Genomic DNA, 12,323 nt, shown 5'->3' with positions numbered 1-12,323 from the left:
AGGAATTCATCTGATACACAGGCAAAAGGATGAATAAACCCCGGATGAATCTACATCAGTCAGACCTGTAGGTTATCTCCAGCACTAAGACTCATTGGGTCAATGATAAGCCAGGGGGCTGGTAGGATAAACCCGCTGTCGTGTCTAAGATTGCTATCTTTGCTGCTGTCTCAATCAAAGCAACCATTGATAAACCCAAACCCACAGCACAGTCAGATGATAGCAGGAACAACACGACTGCCCTGGTATGCTAGAGCTGTCGAGACATCGATACCTAATACAGCCTTACCTTTCATGTCGCTGCTCTTATAATGACGCCCTAAAGCTATCCTGGGGTCTGCAGAGGAGTGTTTTACATACATTAGATCAATTTCATTTAGTTTCTGGGACAGATTTTTTTTTATTTTATGTCATAATCCAATATACCCACAATCAAAAATGTGCTTTAAGTAATTCAACAATAAACTTTGTTTAAACATGCAGAGTGACATGCAAATATTCATGGATTTGGGTCAAGGGCAAATAATGTTTTATGTCTGAGAATATGAATAAAGAGTTAAATAAATAGTTTAAAATATAATTGGGAAATTTTTAAAAAGCATATCATCTGTTAAACGTTTATATAATAACGTGTAACAGAAAATATCGCTGCTGTCCTTCTGAAAGTCAGCTTTATTTATATAGCGCTTTATACAATTTTCATTGTTACAAAGGAGCTGTACAAGAAAACATTGAATATAAGCAAAACATATAAGGTTATGCAAGTCAAAATACAGGTCAGATATCAGACAGACTATAAATTCCCAAGCATTGTTAATTAAATAAAACAATAAAATTCTAGCAGCCCCCCCGGCCAGGCAAACAGTGCAAAACAGTATGCAAACGGTGGTGAGGAACCTAAAACTCCATTGGAGGAGAAGAAAAAGCCTCAGAGGGAAACCAGGCCTAACCAGGGGATTCCAGTTCCCCTCTGGCAAAAGCTGCAGCCTCTGCACAAGCTCGACAGTGCTTGCACAACAAGGCAAAATATAATTTGATTTAATATTATCATTAATAATCTAATAGCGGCCGAAAACTTCTAGAGTTGCCACGTCCTTTGTCCAGCTCTATCATCACAGCTTTTGTCAGGTCTGGGCATGGACTGAATCCTGCCCGCTCTGGTAACCTTTGGACTGCGTCCTGCCTGCTCTAGTAACCTTGGAACAATGAGACAAAAGGGTAGAGTACTGTTCTGCATTAAATGCATCAGTTGTTATTGGAAGTGTTTCTGGTTCCGGTTATTCTAACTATCGCAGCCTAAACCTTTCGGAATATATATATTATTATAGTGTAGTGTATGCAAGATTAAAAAGATGCGTCTTTAGTCTAGATTTAAACTGACAGAGTGTGTCTGCCTCCCGGACAGTGCGGGGAAGTTTAGGCGCTAGATAGGAAAAGGATCTGCCACCTGCACTTGATTTTGAAATTCTAGGTATTACCAACTGACCGGACGCCTGAGAGCATAGTGAGGAGCTAAACCATGTAGGGCTTTATAGGCAATAAGCAAGATTAAAAAATTGATGCGATGCTTTATAGGTAACCAGTGCAAGGTTGACAGAACTGGGCTAATATGCTCATACTTTTTTGTACGTGTAAGAACTTGAGCTGCCGCATTTTGCACTAGTTGGAGTTTTTGTAATAGGCCTGCAGGGCAACCACCTAATAGTGCATTACAGTAATCTACTCTTGATGTCGTAAACGCATGAACTAGCTTCTCTGCATCTGATGGTGACAGCATATGAAGAAGTTTAGATATATTTTTAAGATGGAAAAATGCAATTTTACAGGTGTTGGCGACCTGGTTCTCAAAGGACAGAGTACTATCGAATAAAACGCCAAGATTCTTTGCTGAAGATGAGGGTTTTATGGAACATCCATCAATTGTTAAACAGTAATCTTGGTTAAATATCTTATGTGGGTTTTTGGTCCAAAAAGTAACACTTCTGTTTTGTCCGAGTTTCTCTGTGTCGCTTTATTATATCTCATAGAGGTAGCATGTATAATGCGAAGAGCATAGGCCCTAAGACTGAGCCCTGTGGTACACCGTATTGGACTTGCGATTTGCGTGACACCTCATTGTTTATTGCTACATATTGAAAACGGTCGGATAAATAAGATCCAATCCATTTCAAAGCTATTCCCTTAATGCCGACATCATTTTCAAGTCTATGTAGGAGCGTGCTGTGGTCAATGGTGTCGAATGCAGCACTAAGATCTAGCAGCACCAATAAGGAGATCCAATCTCGGTCAGACGCCAAAAGCAGATAATTTGTAACTCTGATCGTAGCAGTCTCTGTACTGTGATGTACTCTAAATCCAGACTGGAAATCGTCATTGATGTCATTCCTTTGGAGGAAGGAACATAATTGAGTTGAGACTACTTTTTCCAGAACTTTAGATATGAAAGGTAGATTTGAAATTTGTCTGTAGTTAACTAGTTCTCCAGGGTCGAGATGTTTTCTTTTGACAAGGGGCCTTATAACAGCCACCTTATATGCTTTAGGTACATATCCTAGTGTCAGAGATGAGTTAATAATACTAAGAAGAGGATCTATAATTTCTGGGAACAGATTTGTAGGTATAGGGTGTAGCATGCACGTAGTTTATTTAGATGATCTAATGATTTTAGATAGTTCATCGTGATCTACGGTAGAAAATAATAGCAATTTCACTTTAGGGGCGCTGTAGTTAGTTGTTTGTTCGGCAGGTTTCACTTCTGGTTGCATAGTTATAAATTTTTCTCTAATATCTTGGATGTTATTTGTGAAATAATTCATAAATTCATCACTGCTATGCTGGTATACAGAATCAGAAGTTGTGGTTCTCTACACCCCCAAAAATGACATTGTTATTTTTGGTTAATTTAGCCATTGTGTTAAATAAAAATCTAGGGTTGTGCTGGTTTTCTTCTATTGGTGATGAAAGGTAGGCGGATCTAGACGTTATTAGGGCTTAGTCACCCTTTATGTTTGTCACTGGGTTTTGAAAATATATAAACAATAAAAAGTATTCAAAAGTGCTCGTCAACTTTGACAACACAGTATTTTTTTCCATTTCTTAAAAAAGAAAATCTGGACATCAAGAAGGACAGAAACATTACAAACATAAATTGTATTCATCCATCACAATATGTCAATTTTGTCAGTGTACAGATAATGTGAGTAACCAGGAAAAACTCAAATTTTATTCTCGCTTTCAGATCTAAGCATTCAGACGTGCTCATGAGAGTAATTTGTGTACTCACAGATAGAAACTGCACAGATGTTTGTCAATCACTTTTAAATTATGAATTACCTTTACCAAATTTAAGATGAACTATGTCATTATGATACAAAGTCCCTCTCTAAAACATGCCAACTTGTTAAAATGGGAGCCAGGATCCTAAGAAACAGACTTGTAATCCTGTCTCGAAGTTACAGATGGCATCTGCCTTTGTGACATTTTGTGATATGAAATCTTGTCCCTGTAGAGCTGACTTATGGAGACACTGCACATACTGTAGCTCATCTTTTCTCTCTTCTCAAAGCTATCTCTGACAACAGTTTTGAAAAAAAATATTTTTTTCTAATAGGTTGGAATTCAGCACAGAAGGGAGAAAAAATAGAACCTGTTACCCCCTGGCTGAGTTGTCATGGAAACAGAATTGGCTGTGCTCTTTCCTGTGTGAGGAACAGGATCCTGTTTAGCATGTGTGATCTGTAGATGTTGAGGTAATTGAATCACATCCATGTCACCCATACGAGTCAAAAACACATCCAGACAAATCATTGGTTTGATCTCGCAACCCTGAAACGTGGAAGCGCTAGCTGTGTTAGTCACAGAACATTCTAATTTGAAGATCAACTAGTGTTTGCCGCCTCAACACTGCATGAGTTACTATGGCAACCACTTCCGTGTGATGATTACTCACCTCATGCATAAGAGATTCACCATTGTGCAAGGGTTTTAATGTGCTTTATGTAACCTAGTATGTTGTGATGGAAACCAGAAATATTCTTTTGAAAAGCAGAGAAATTAATAAAACAAACTGATCCTTTTGTTTTTCCATTCAATAATTTATACTGAATGTAAATGTTCCATTCATCTATTAATATCTATGTTTGATAAATGTTTTGATAAAAACAAAACAACTCTTTCCAAGCTTAGCAGATAAAAACAACTACTAAACCTTAAAAGCAAAAAATGCTCTCTATATGTCTTTGGCATACAGTATTCAAAACATGTGTCTTTTGTTTGAGCAGACCAACATACATGGCCAACTTCTGACTCAACCTAGGGGGGTGCTGGGTTTGTGTGAGGACAAATTTGTTTATAATTTTCTCTACTTACCATCACAAATTACGCGCTGTGATAAAGTCAAACGAGGTACAGTGGACTAAGGCTGTGTCTCAATTTTAGCTCCCTTGTTCAGTAGTCAGGGCGCTGACCAGGGAGTCAGCCATTTTAAGGGCTGACTCATTCGCTAAATCTTTCTAATACACTGACACGATAAGGTTACTCACTTAACCCTGGTTCCCTGAGACAACGGGAATGTGCATTGTTTTTAGCAAAACGCTATGGGAAAACTACAGTAGCCTTTTGGTTAACATCTGTGAAAATCACAGTCCAATGGAATTTGGGCCCACCATTTTGGGCGGCACCGCTCATCTATATATGTCCGGGCCAAACACCATTTTGTACCATATTCAACTAATGTGCAATGTAAAGATTTGTTGCGTGGCACTGTAGCACGGCTTGAAACACAACTTATCTCAGGGGAACTGAGATTTAGTTCACATGCTGCTGCTTCGAGATTGGCAACCAAGCATGCGGTCCACGAGGCTTACAAACAGCTGTTCCGACTTTCTGTATTGAGCAGAGCGGTCAGTGTACACTCGAAGTGCCCTGACTGGGTAGAGTGGGTGCGGTGGCTGTTCATTGTCTGCCAAAGGGGAGAGCAAGCAGATGAACCCTACATAGGGTGGATAAAACCTTGGGAACGTATCAGGCTTTCGGTCTTAGGACCACCTTACTGTTGTTGGGGCCGAATTCTAGACAGAACGGTTCCACAGAAAAGACATGCAGATCACCAACTCGTTTAACTGACACCAGTGCAAGGAGGAGGACGGTTTTAAGAGAGCGGGATCGTTAGTCAGCAGACTCCAGCGGCTCGTACAGTGGTCCACGCAGAGCTCTTAGGGCGATGGAGAGATCACAGAGCAGGACCTAGCTTGGCGGGGGAGGATTTAATATCCTAGTGCCCCTGAGAAACTTAACGATTAGATCGTGCTTCACAACTGAACGACCGTGTAGACTTTAAGGGTGGAGGGGGCATGGCTGCCGTCCAGTAACTCTTGGAGTAAAGACAGAATGTAAACTTTCTCACAGCTTAATGGGTCTAATTTCCTCTTTTCGAACCAGCCAATGAAGATAGCCCATTACTACGAGTATAGGCGCTTTGTGGAAGGGGCTCTAGCCTTGGTTAGTAAAAACTCCTCTCGGGAGGGAGGTCACCGTCAAGAAGCCTTACATGGAGATCCCACAGCTCGGTTCTGGGATGACAGATTGTTCCCCCCGCTTGGAAGAGCAGGTCTCTCTGGAGGGAGGCTGCTGACGGTGCCCCTCCTGCAGGAACCACTTGTCCAGGCCACTGTGTTTCGGCTCGATCGGAGACAACCTGTCGATGCAACCACTTTCGACAGGATTCTGATAAGCTCAAAGAGGCCCAATCATTGCACTCCAAGGCGAGGGGCAAAAGTTAATTCAGCTCATCTGTACCGCCAAACGAGACCATGCCGCTGCACTGGAGGAAGGGCGTAGGTCCTCGTAGGCAAAGCAGACAGGATCGCTGCGTTGTGGTAGAGAGATTACGCCAAGGCTCATCAGGCGTGGGCTCATCTGTGTGCTCGCTTTCTGGGGCGCGGCTCGTCTGCTTTCTTCGTCTCTGCTGGAGAGGGACATGCGGGGAGCGGATGGCCGCAGGGGAAGTGCTCGAGAGCATAGTTTCCGCTGCAGGGCTCGTTTCTACCTGAGCAGCGAGATGATTGCGCTGAAGGAGAAACGGTACTGAATGGTATTAGGCCTGGACTGAGCGGTGTTGCCCAAAATGGCAGTCCCAAACACCATTGGTCTGTCATTTTCAAAGACTATAACCAATTGGCTTCAGTATCAGATAAAACAGGAGTTTCCCATAGCATTTTGCTAAACGCTATACAAAGTGATTGAAGGGAACGTTAATTCCCTAATAATTACCACAATGCACCAAAAAGAAAAACCAAGGGAGTATCGATGCTCCTTATGTTCCCTTACTGGAAATCACGTGACAAGTTTTGAAAGCGATTTAACCGGAAATGGCAGGAGCCAACTCAATGAACTTCATGAAACGCTATATAACTTTGAAAAGACAAACGGTTATTTTGTGTTATGTATAAACAAACGTTGCTAGACAGGCAGGAAACACAACAGTTATTGTCAACCAAATTTGTGCACTGATATGTAACAGAATAATGAAAGTGTTTCTAATATGTACTTCAACAAGCAGCTGTGAAGTATCACAAGTTACGCGCTTAAGCAGTCATGTCACAGAACGTTGTCCCAATGAGAAGGGAGCCAGGGTCCTTACCAGTGCCCGGACCTATGTACAAGATATACTGATTCTCGATCTCGGAGCAAGGGAGCTGATCGAGACAGAGGGTAAATCATCAGACCATCTCTTCTGAATAGTCAGCAGAACGAAGTGGATGATCTGCAGTTCCCTAATGTTCTACATTATTCACGCTCACTTTCACCCCCCACACAAAGAGAGCAAGTTAAATGGTGTGTCTCTCTCTTTGAGAGAGGGGATCTGTGACTCTTATGATTGAAGCTATGGCAGAGCGTATGACTCACGCTCCTTAGCAACAAATAAAGAAATAAATCTGTAAATTAAAGCTGCACTGTAATTCATTTTTTTCCTTGTGGGTCTTGAGTTTGTATCTATTACAGGCTATGTGCGCAACATAATGCAAGAATGTAGAGCATGTGGGGATGATTAGTTTTTGCTTGTGTAATCTCATGTTTTTCATAATCAACTCACTAATCCTTTTTAATTCTGGTTTTGAGAATACTTGGGGCCAAGGGTAAATCGAGGTGTGAGGTTGATAGACAAGGCAGGACCTAAGGCCCATTTTATACATCTGTTCATAACCCATTTCCACATCTGGTCTCTCTCACGCTCTCTCTCACTCAATCCATCTGTCTATACAAAACATAATATTGCCTTGAGTCATGATTCACAAATATGTCTTTCAAAGCCTCATTAACCGAAGAAAATATCTTAATATCCAAGCAAAATAAATAAAATATAACTTTATTACTGTTTAGACTGAAGGTTTCCGCTCACTTAATTCATTGTGCAATTGGTGTTTGCTTGCGAAAGACAAAGCTTGCATAGCAAATTAACACACAATATTACAGGAAATGCTGCACTATTTGAAAAACAGATACTTTTACACCATTCATTGTATTGTAAAAAAGCTTACAGTTGTTGTGTCCTACACTCACAGAGTAAACCAATGTTGCTGTGTGACACAAGTTCACACTTAAATTTGTACAACTACTGAATACAACAACCATGAAACCATATTTTTGTGACTTTTTGGAAAAGAGTTTATTGCCTAGCGAGACCTCAATGTCTGTAAATGGTGATGATGCCTGTTTCATTGCATGTTTTCTTACCAATTCCAAGCAAGATTAAACTGAAATGGTTTTCAACAGAACATAAATGAGCGACTCATGTCTCCAGGTGGGGATCCTCTTTCAATTTCTCCTCAAAGCATTACCATGATTCTAAGCCCTCTGGGTCTCTGCACCAAAGATGCAGCAGGAGACTGAATCTTCATTGAGGCATATTCAGATTAAAACTCTGCTCTCTATAGAAACATTCTATTCAAATGTCCTCAGATTTTCTCTGTGTGATTGTATACAAAATAATTTGTGTTTTCCCATTCATGTACTGTATGTTTGTCCCATACGGAAATCATAAGTGCCATGCACGATGACCTGTCTTATGCAAGAGTATTATACTTTACTAAAACTATTAAAACATTTCTGTTAAATGATTAAATTAAATATCTTAAAGGTCTAGAGTGGGATTCATAGCATCCACTGATGGTGAGTTTGAGAAATGCAACCAATCTCTCAGTCCTCCACCCACCCCTCCCTTTCAAAACACGATGGTGGCCACCACAGTACAAATAGATGTCGTCGGCTGAGACAGCGTGTCTTCTCATGTTGATGCAGGGAAGAGATAATGCGGACATTAGAAAGAGTGATGTCTTATTTATAAAATAAAGGGTCTATGGATTTTAAGTATAAAAAGAAGAATAAAAGTCAGGACCTGCATTAATATTACAAAGACTTTGCAGTAGAGGCGTGTTAGGACGTGCAGTACTAAGGCTTTTAGGAGAGATACTCATAGATATCTATGAAGATACTTTCCAGCCGAGAGACGTAAAAATCAGCCCTGTTGCTTTGCTTCGTATCAGTTTGTGAGTAACCTTGGTTTTTTAGAACCCAGATATGCTAACTGCATTTCGTAAATACATTATCTCCTTTGAAAGGAGGGAAAACATGACGTCATCTTAGTCCTCTTTCAGCCACCGTATTATTTCGAAAGGGAGGGGTGGAGTAAGGCGTTGGCAGCAATTCGTAACCTCACCTCTAGATGCAACTAAAATCTCCACACTGCTCCTTTAATCTCTAGTCTATATCAGCTTTCTGACAGCCTTTCTCATATGCCACTGAAAAGCATCCCAGGCTAGCACTTGACATATGGTGGACATGGTGAGAGAGACTGATGCCAAAGAAGAACAGAAGGGCAGTACTCTGGCAGGGAATTATGCACTGTACCCAGACGCAGAGAGTTAGAGCGCGTTTCCATCATAGTGCTGCATCATTCTCGTTGAATTGTTCCACTCCGTGCCGATCCATGCCAGCCGGCACGTAAATGGTTTCATCTTCCACCGCAGGGCTAATAACAGAAATTTTTAGAATGTAAAAACAAACGCGTCACACGTCAAGCTATAACACCTCTGCGTTAGATGCCGCAAATTCCAAGCCGAGAGCAGTTTGTAATCGTGCCGAACCAGGCTCAAGTGGAAACATAACTGTAAGTAACCATTTCAGAATGTGCTTAGAACGGTTCGGTGCCATGGTGGAAAAGTACTCTTGGATTGCCGGGTCTGAGAGTATCTTAAAACGTGCATTGTTAGTACAATTTACTCTAGCCAGAAGATTTCCTTAGCATTAAAAAAAAAAGATCAATGGCTGTGGTAAATTATGCTTCAGCTCTTCCACTTTTTGACAAGAAGAAAAAAAAGGGTCTGCCCCATGATATTCTTAAATTGGCACCTTACTAAATAATTTGTGGATGACTGTGAATGCAAACCAGCATTAAAACATGATGCAATTTACCTGCCAGGCTTCCAAAGCTAAGTTTCATTCCTCATAACATGCAAAGATGGCAGATTTTTCCACAAGTGCAAACTTTAGATGAGGGCATTTGGAGGTTGCCAATGCTCGTCATGTGGGCAGCTGCAGGGATGGACACATGTGAGTGTATGGGGCTGTTTAGAGGGAAAGGGCAAGCAGTTCACTCCCCCCTCCCCTATGCCACCGCATGTGGCGCCCTTCTCAGTGGGCTTCTCGTTTGTTGACGGGCACATTATTAATCCTGATGTCGAATTGATAGCTACCGCTGAGCCTGTTAGCAACATCCATGTCTGTGCTGGTTGCAGAGCTTTCCGGAGAGAGGAAATAAAAAAGGCACAATGACCCCTAGGGGCCCCAGATAGAGCAGAATGCAATATTAATGAAGTAAAAAATGTGGGTGCTTTCTTTTGTTTGGCAAAAACAATCATTGTGCTGGACTACGCTAAAGAAACACGCAACACCCTGCATTGCTTCGTCTTAAAAATAAAAACATGAAATGGACATGTCATAGCTGAGACCACACAAAATAATAATGCAAATTAAAACGAAAGCGACACAAGTATATGACATATTTACAACAACATTTGTCCACATATTGATCCACATTGATCTTGTGGTTGTGGACAATCTTCCAAAAGTCTCTGCTGGAAAATCTTTGCCATAGTACAGTGGGAAACACCTTCACCATAGTAAAGCAGGTCCTAACGCAGCTGGAAAGTTTTCAATATTATTATCTCAGCTCAGGTAATAAGCTCTAACATTTTACACTTATAATCCTCTGGCCCTTTACTTTTATGTAATAAATCAGACATATATCTGAAGTCTTTCTATAAAATGTCCAGCTTCCTCACGCAGTCGCTCTATCTCCTCTGCCATCGTAAACGGACACGAACCCCAATGCTGATCCTTGCTTTTCCTCGCAATTACACAGCCATGATGACTACCTGCATATACACGTTTTACAGGGTGTTACTGCCCCGTTATTTTCTAATTCTGCTAATTTGTTTTACATGTGTAACATTTGTTGTACAGTATCTAGTTATATAAGTCTATATTCAATTATTACATTGTACAGAGCAAATCCAGCAAAAGAGACTGGGAGAAAAGAACAGGCGAAAAAAGGTGTTGGCACTTATCATCATTTAGACCTTTGTACCCAGTTTGCGAACTCAATGTCATTTCATTTGTCCACTTGCCCTCTTACAGTCTCCCACTGCTATTTGAGTTCAAAAGCATCTTGCACTGTTCCTGTACTGTTGAATCTCAGGAGCTTCATCTTTATTTCTCTCTTTTTTGCCCCGACATGCTCCTCTGTCTGTCTGTTTTCTTGATCAGAGATGGTATGTACAATCATTGCCATTACACGCTCAGTTGGGTTAGGATTGCCTGTAGCGAGCCAAACATGGACTCCAAGGAGCACTCTGCTTAGACCATATGCAGTGTGCTGTTTGTATCGGTTTATTGATCATCATGTTCATCAGCCTTCAAATTCTGTCTCTTTAAATCACATGCAAAATCACACGAGTGCAAATGAATGAAAATTACAAAGCATTTCCAGAGGGAAATCACAGCAAATGTTTCCAAAATTAAAAATGGAACCGTCCCCACTCACACTATTTTCATAAATGTTGTTCTCATCTCAACTGGTTTAATTCTTTAAAGTCAAAGTAAAAAGAACGAATTTGCGACAAGAGGGCATGTTCTTATTTTCATTTTATTTTTCACTAAAAGAAGAGGCAATTTAAGTTAATAGCCCCATAGACACAATTTGCTATATAATGGGCACAAAGCTTCATCCTAAAATTCCTGAAGGAAAATATCTCTCAAAAACACCAATATGTGCATTTTGGCCGATAACTGATAATTCTTTAACATTGGAAGCCGATAATCGATAAATAGGCCGATATACAGTATCTAAATATTCATATCAAATTTCCTAACATTGAAACAAAAGGCAAAAAGTGGACAACTGCTTTTAATTGAAAACATTGACTGCAGAAAATAAGGTAACCATTAGTTAAAGAAGCATGTACCAAGCCTACTTTACACTAGTTAAAGATTATTTAACCTTCAAACATTTTTGGTATATTATTTTTTATTTAATAAACAAATGATAGATGTTCTCCCAGAGCAACCCAGAAAATGAACAGCCACATGTCTAACAGGTCTCAAGACAGAACGCATTCAGACAGCAATCTGATTCAAACAATATGGTTTTGTTCCTATAATTTAAACATTCACAAATACTGTACCTACATCAACAATGTTTAGCTAATTGTAGTAAGTGAATGATCATGACACAAAGATAGTCCTGTACTGTATGTAACGTCAAACTTGGAAACCTAGGCATTAACAACTCTACCTGCAATTGGATTATGGACTTCCTGACGAACAGGCCTCAGCTTGTTAGGTTAGGCCACATCTGCTCCACCACCACCACCCTCAACACTGGTGTACCACAGGGCTCCGTACTGAGCCCCTTTCTCTACTCCCTTTTCACACTCGACTGCAGGCCTGTGAACGGATCTAACTCCTTCATAAAGTTTGCAGACGATACAACGGTGATTGGTCTCATCAGCAACAACGATGAGACTGCATACAGGGAGGAGGTCCGGCACCTGGCCACATGGTGCTCAGACAACAACCTGCTCCTTAACACCTCCAAGACAAAGGAGATCATCGTGGACTTCAGGAAGGCGAAAGGAGGCACACACGACCCCATCCACATTAATGGGATGGCTGTTGAACTTGTTTCCAGTTTTAAGTTCCTGGGGACTCATATTTCGGAGGACCTGTCCTGGACCACCAACACCTCATGCCTGGTCAAGAAGGCT

This window comes from Barbatula barbatula (genome assembly GCF_947034865.1).
Source record: "Barbatula barbatula genome assembly, chromosome: 18".
Classification (NCBI taxonomy): Eukaryota; Metazoa; Chordata; class Actinopteri; order Cypriniformes; family Nemacheilidae; genus Barbatula; species Barbatula barbatula.
This window is presented reverse-complemented; position numbering follows the sequence as displayed.